At 35.5% G+C, this 7,664-nt stretch overlaps 1 long non-coding RNA gene across 1 annotated transcript; it reads right to left on the bottom strand.

Moving 5' to 3' along the window:
- Positions 1-1,830: 1,830 nt before the first annotated feature.
- On the bottom strand, positions 1,831-2,246 carry LOC139783800 (uncharacterized). The gene is made up of 2 exons (XR_011721385.1): positions 2,103-2,246; positions 1,831-1,960 (listed from the first exon to the last, which is right to left on the bottom strand). It is a non-coding gene; the product is annotated as an uncharacterized lncRNA (long non-coding RNA).
- Between the last annotated feature and the right edge of the window lie 5,418 nt (positions 2,247-7,664).

Here is a 7,664-nt window from a genome sequence, read left to right as displayed (position 1 = left end):
TATGGCTATTATACTTAAAGGGAATAATAATTTGTCTTTATAGTTTTGTAATATGCATAACTATAAACTTTCCAACACCGATAAATTTTCCTTGTTGGGGGGATTCCAGTTTGATTGGTAAAAAAATCGATTTTTTTTCTTGCGCATAAATAAATAGTATAAGGTTTTAAGAATATATTCCCAAAGTGTTATCGTCGAATTCATAAAACTGACGAAACTAGAGCCCCTTTAGTGAGATGTGCTTCGAATCGATACAGCACAATTACCCGAGTAGAAATTTATACAGGCGTGCCTATTGTCATGTACGGCCCTGATCAGATATGAATGAGGCATGCCTGACTACGGCATGCCAGATCAGTATCTTAATAGGACCTTTTTATGTTGCCCTTAAAATATATATTTTAAAAAGTAAATTATTTTTTTAAAGCAAACTGGCTAAGGTCCTGACTGGTGCCGTATCAAGCATGCCTGGTTATATATACGGCACCAGTCAGGACCTTGCCAGTTTGTCCTAAAAAATAATTAGATATTCTAACCTGGCGCGCCTGATAAAGCAATAATCAGGACCTTTTTGAGTATCCCCTAAAGCCCGTATCAGACTACGGATTGGGATTGAGATTGGATTGAAATTTAATCAATCAGAATAAAGAAAACTAACTTCAAGTTTAGTGAACTTTGCTCTAATTGGTCAAATTCAATCCAATCTCAATCCCAATCCGTAGTCTGATACGGGCATAATACACAAATTTTCAAAGGTCAATTAATCTGATATTATTAATATAATATCTATAATAAAACATCGAGGGCCTTTTTTATTTGACTAATATTATTATTGTAGAAAGTACAATTCGTCTTCTTTCATTATATAATATTAAAATAGTACAATTAATAATAGTCATTTGAGGTCCTGATAGTGCCTTTATATCTTGCCCTATAAGGGCCCATTTTCTTTATCCTGATAATGTCCTGAATATTATGCCTAAAAGAGTCCTCATAAATTCGGCTGACATGGTTCTTATTAGGTAAATGAAATCCGGTCGTGAACGTGCAATGCGTTACACATCTTGTCAGGACCGGGTCAGGTGACTTTACCACCCGAGTAGAAATTTCAGTTACTGTCTGAACAGGTCCGGATCAGGTGTGCCATAATACATAATCTGGCCCTGGTAAAGTCACCTGACATGGTCCTGACAAGATGTGTAACGCATTGCATGTTCAGGACCGGATTTCATTTACCTAATAAGGACCATGTCAGCCGAATTCATGAGGACCCTTTTAGGCATAATATTCAGGACATTATCAGGATAAAGAAAAGCTGTTTTTAAAAAAGTTTTAGAAGATTTTGGTAAATTTGGAAGTAAACGAGTCCTCAGGATACGCAATAATTCATCAAGTCGTGTGTGAGTATAGTAGGATTTCCAAACAATGCCCAAGTTCGTAGCTCTGTGATCTCATCAAATTCATCGTTATATTCATAGAATTCATCCTCATTATCTATACTGGCTTCTAATAAATCTATATTTTCATCTGTGTTACTGTGTTCATCCATTTTATCTGTGTTACTGTGTTCATCCATTTCATCTGTGTTACTATGTTCATCCATTTCATCTGTGTTACTGTGTTCATCCATTTCGAAATCAGCTTGATCATTGTCCCCAATACTGTCACTGAGAATATTCTCATCATTTATATTGTTCATGGAATCCTGCGTTAAGTTTAAATTTTCATTATTATTGTTCACTGCAGTGTTTTCATCATATGAATCAAATTGTTCGATGTCCATAAAGAATTCTTGCTCATTTGAGATTGAAGCAGCAGCAGGAGAAGCCATTGAAGCAGATGAACTGTCAGATTTATTTCCATTTTCAGATGTACTACAATAAGCTTTATGTTTTCTATGCCGCTTCACCCGTAGTCGTGTTAGCTCTTGCTTTCGTTTTCTTTTATTGTCACTCATGTCCTGTTAAACAGTTATTTAAACAATATATATACAATACATTCGACCGTAAACTCATTTTCTTAGGAATAAGAAAATGAGTAATCTCATAAAATTTCAACAGCATATATATTGATGTAAATACGATGTATGTACTTTTACTCACCTGTGCAATTAGAAAAAGATTGACTGTACAAAAGATGAAATCATCAGTAGTTTATAGTTTCAAAGCCGAGTTTCGAGATATATAAAAAACACAATTTCTGATAGCGGTGGATTAACAGCTATTCTATAATAGTAACACAGTGTGTATTATACCCAGATAGCCAAATCTGTTCGAACAAATAATGCCAAATACTTGCTACAAATTTTGGTTTCAGAAATGGTACAAATTTGCATCAAAATTTGTTTTATCAAATGTTGTCGACAAACTGCTAGCAAATACGTATCAAAACATGCGTACACAATTGACGCCAAATTGATACCAAATATCGAGCAAAGCTTAGTAGTACCTGATAACAAATTGGCACCAAATTGCTGTTAAAGTTTGTTGACTAAACCTAACGCCAAATTGATGCCAAATATTGAGCAAATTTTGGTAACAAAACTTAAGAACAAATTGACGCCAAATACCAAGCGATGTTTAGGGCGTTTCATTCAGATGGCGCGACACGTGAGTCGCCACTTTCAACGCGCCCCCACCTCCTTCCTCGCTCTTGTTCAGAGTCATGGCCGCTCTTGCTGCGTTTCTTCGGACGAGACGAGTACGTTTTCCTTCTTTCGTAACTGATTGAGCTAAGCGGCACGTATTCTGGAGACCAACCGAGCGAGATTCGACTTCCCAAGGAGAGCTCACCGCCAGGAAAAGGAGAGCTTGAGGGAGGATTGAGGCGAGGAGTCCGGTCCAGCGAGCAGGGCCCTTCCGATATTCTCATTTGGGACGCCATATTGGAAGATCGACATTGATCGTGGTAGTACAAGGGGCTCTGCAAGGTTAATTCTCGTCTTAAGATCTGGAATTGCTCTCATTCTTGTGGCTCTGGTTTATATTCTAGCCCTAGAATTGATCTCGTAGACAAAAGCAGAGGCCCCCCTTTCTTTTCTTTTCTTTTTTTTTCTTTTCTTTTCTTACTTTGATTTCAATCAGTAATCCAGACTCCTTAATTCCGCCCTGTAAGATCTGGTTAATTCTCGTCTTGAGATCTTGGAATTGCTCTCATTCTTGTGGGTCTGGTTTATATTCTAGCCCTAATGTAATTTTAATATATGCATTACAATTTTACACTGTCAAATAATAAATAATATCGTTTGATAATAATAACAACAGTATAGATAATAGTAACAATTTTATTACTTGACTTATTTCATTCTATTTTTGACAACTCGTATATATGTCGTAGGCAAATGGTTATTTTAGGAAAATAGCTTCTGACTAGGCAAATGCTATTTGCCTGGCCAAATAGCTTTCATCATTTATTCTTGCTATTTTCCTAGTCAAATGCTATTTTCCTAGGCAGATGCTATTTGACTGAACCGCTGTTAGACAAATGGTATTCCGCGAAGCATGCATTGGTGGGTAATTCTTCAGTTTAGCTACCCCAGCACAGAAATCGATGAAATTAGGCTTATTCGACGCGTTTTTGCACGAAACAAAAGAATCTGGCAGAAAAAAGTGTCGCTCTGCCCCGCGAAGCGAGATATTAATCGTTAAAGTTGACAGGAATTAGGTTATGATTCCTGTCATACCGACGAGATGTAGCGACCATGAACATGCCCCGCGACAACTTCTCACTGATTTTAGGACACGCCTTCGGCGTATAGATTAGTGACGCGCTTTAACAGTATTTAACTGTTTAAAGCGCGTCACTAACCTATGTAGGTTAGTGACGCGCTTTAAAAGTATTTAACTATTTAAAGCGCGTCACTGAAGTGCACCAATGCATGCTTCGCGGAATACCATTTGCCTAACAGCGGTTCAGTCAAATAGCATCTGCCTAGGAAAATAGCATTTGACTAGGAAAATAGCAAGAATAAATAGTGAAAGCTATTTGGCCAGGCAGATAGCATTTGCCTAGTCAGAAGCTATTTTCCTAAAATAACCATTTGCCTACGACATATATATGTTTGCTTAATTGAATTATATATGAAACAGGGTAAATATATGTTTAAAAAGATATCCCGCATTCATGAAAATAATAGAGAGGGTAGAATTTTCTGGGGATAGCAATAATGTGTATTATTTTTTTTGTTAACAATTTTTTGGAAATCGGTTCCGAAATTTTTCGGGAAATATACGTAATTTTTATGGTTCCTTTTTTCAAAAAAAAGTTTCATTTTTCAAAAAAATGTTATTTTGGGAAATCGGTTTTGGGAAACCGGTTCCAAAATTTTTCTAATGTCTGTCTGTCTGAACGCGAACTACTAATTTATTAATGGACCGATTTTCTGGAAACCGGTATCAAAATTTGTCTAATTTTTCGGGGATGATGTCGATGAAGAATAAATTAATATAGGAAAATAAAAACAAATATAAAAAAATAAAAAAGGGCTTTCATACAAAATTGTCTTAAAAAAATCTCTTTTTTCGGGGTAAATATTATTATTCGGGGAAAACCCATCGTCTACTGTCTAATAAATTAGCCCATAGAGGGTTTTGAGAAAGGGTCGAAGCGAGGGGAAAAGGTCTGCTGGGAAAGAATGTATATTAGCATCAGTTATTGATGCGTTTAAAATTTGATGATCAATTTAATTTGTGATATTATTATTCTACTCTTACAGTTTTCAAATTAGAACAACCAAATTTGGTATACTATCTCATAATACTCTAACTTAGATCGTAGAGGGTTTTGGGAAGGGCTCTGAGCCCGGAGACAAAGGGCCCTCATACAAAGTTGTCTAAAAAAGGTCTCTTAAAAAAATTTTTTTTTTGGTAAATATTATTATTCGGGGAAAAGAAGGAAGAGCTTTTGAGCCCGCGCAAAGCGCGGGCGAAAAAGCTAGTTGTATTTATTTTTACAATGTGCCAATTTAATCTAATTTTTTCATAGCTCTTTCATTCATACATATTTTTCAATAATTTTATATCTTTTGAAACAAAGTGATGTAAAAAAAGCAAAAGAGAAAGTTTCTTTATATGAAATGTATATCTATAGTATTTATATATGTATATGTATTGTGTAATTAGCGAAAGTATTTTGAAAATAAATACAAATGTTGGTCCGGTATTCCGTAACTAAAGTTGAGAAATTAAAACAAAAAATTGTATCATAAGATATTATTTAACAGTAAGATCTCAAAGTAAAACTTGGGCTAAAAAATGATAGATGCACGGACGCTTACCTGTCCAATAGAGCCAGTTTTGTTCGAATTTGAGACCGTTGTCGCCCTCGAAAACTTAAAAAATCGGCACTACGTAGCCGGTGGACGGAATAGACGGTCTTCCACCGAGTGGTTCGAACGGCGGTCTCGCGACGGTCGCTACCTTGTTGAACAAATCTAACGTGTGACTGGCCGCATATCTGAGACCTCGGGGATCGAACTTACGTTAGGGCCGCGCATTGCACTTCGTTGTAAAAATCTGCGGGGTCCGTGTTCTGCTTATTTATTAGATAATACGTGATGAACGGGAAATCCGCTGAAACACACGGAAACTCGGCTAAACGATCTTAAAAATACTCGTCGTCGTTACCTCGCCGTCTCTGCACAACTTGATTTTACGTACCGTTCCTCTTCATATTCGTAAGTAAAATGTTTTGCGACGTGGAGGGTGCTATCTCGGCGACTAGTTCCGCGGTGGTGTCGAGTTGTAGGACCAACAAACGAAACACTGGAGACTCCATTAGCGGGTCCAGAGGCTCCAGTGGCGTCATGAAATGCGCGAGAAAACATTGCTTCGGGTCTTCGACCTCGAAAACCGACAGAGGACTTCCCGGTCTCTTCTTGTCAGCGACAGGAGCATGCTTCGAATAAACGAGAGATTAAATTACAATAAAAGCAAAATTAATAGGGTACGTAGATTACGAATTATACGTCATAATTATTATTCGGAGATCGAGCAAATAAACTTTATAATAATCCCTTTGTACAATCGTTAAATCACCATAATTACGTAATTACTACTAAATGACAGCATTTCTTAGAATCGTGACGTTTTATTACGTTTCTCTAATTATGGACACATTTTATCTATTCTTAGGTGTTTGATGTTTTGATTTTAAATTTCACAAAGAACAATAACGTGTCTACTTTCTATTAATTCTACAGTATTTCTGAAACATTTCCTTTTTTTAAGAAACACGTATATATTTTGCGTTGAATAAAAAACCAAGGTAAATTTTTTATTAACTCACTGGTACACTAGCTGGTAAAAATCGTTCGACAGACGAGAGAAGTATAATAAAGCAGTCATGGTCCAGAGTAGCCAAGGAGATTGGTTCGCCTCGTGACGGGCTGTTTCCGGAAACCACGAGAGGTGTGTATACGTATAAACGCATTTCTCTCAAGCAAAGGATTACAGTTAATGAAAATCATGAATTATATCTCTATGAAATTTAATTTGATATAAAGTTTACTTTAATCTTATATACGTTTACTTTACATTACTGTGCTTTTAAAAGCACGATAATTTGTGAAATTTTATGTCCGAGTTAATTAATAATTACGTATAACGTTTTATTGTCAAAAATGTTTCAGAATAATATAAATGTCTCTTATACTGAATATTTATTGAAATGGGCAGAATTTTTTCGTATGAAATATTATCTGCAATAAAAGTAGATATATGTCACTATTATTGTCCATTAATTCATAATAAGATTTTGAAAAATGCTTCAGCTGATTCTCAACTTCAGACCAGCGTGCATCTATTTTTTGTTGAACAATTGATATAGGCACATCATTATGTTCCCGAAATTTATTCAGAGCCACATGTGCCTAAAACAAATTTATCAACAATATATATAATAATGAATTATCGAAACTATTGGAATCTAACGAAATACAACTATATATATATTATATAGAATAATTATAATTAAATACTATTTATATGTGTTACATACAAAGATGAATATCTAAAAAAAATTAGAAAACAAGTACAAAAGTTCATAAAATTCATCTTCTACACAGTTCCCTATACAGCTTCTCTTGAGTATCAAACGTAGAGTTAAAATTAATAGTGATAATAATTTCTCTTTCTCTCTTGTTATTATCTCCCTTATAAAAATTTTTCACCGTTTTTGGACCGTTTTTGGACCGCGAGAACGGTCAGTTTGAGTAGTAAAAACGTGCATTTGGTTCAATGAGTACGACCCGTTTTTGGGGCGCAAAGGGGCACTTTTGCTTAAAAACGAGTGGTTAAAGCGGATTGCGTACGAGTATATCCGAGTAGTAATAACGTATTCTTATGAGTATTTTTGAGTGGTAAATACGTGCTGTGTGCGACATCGGTCCAATGCTACGTGCCAGTATCGAGCCAGTATCGACCCGACACTGATTTCCGATATTCACCCGACATAAAAAAAATTATTTATTTTGAAATTTTATTACTATTTTTTAACTAAATTTGTTTCTTAAGATGCAGTCTATGATTATAAATATTTTCTCGTATTTAAAAACACATATAAAAACACACTTACCTTGGTGGGATTCGAACTCGGAACCTCTGGATCGTGAGCCAACTGCCTTACGTGGTAGACTACTTCTTAATTTAATGTAAGTGTTATATATA

The sequence above is a fragment of the Temnothorax nylanderi genome, unplaced genomic scaffold (genome assembly GCF_030848795.1).
Source record: "Temnothorax nylanderi isolate EJ_2023f unplaced genomic scaffold, tnyl_v1.0 TNYL_tig0543_pilon, whole genome shotgun sequence".
NCBI lineage: Eukaryota > Metazoa > Arthropoda > Insecta > Hymenoptera > Formicidae > Temnothorax > Temnothorax nylanderi.
Note: the sequence above shows the minus strand (reverse complement) of the source record. Positions and strands in the feature narration are given on the sequence as shown.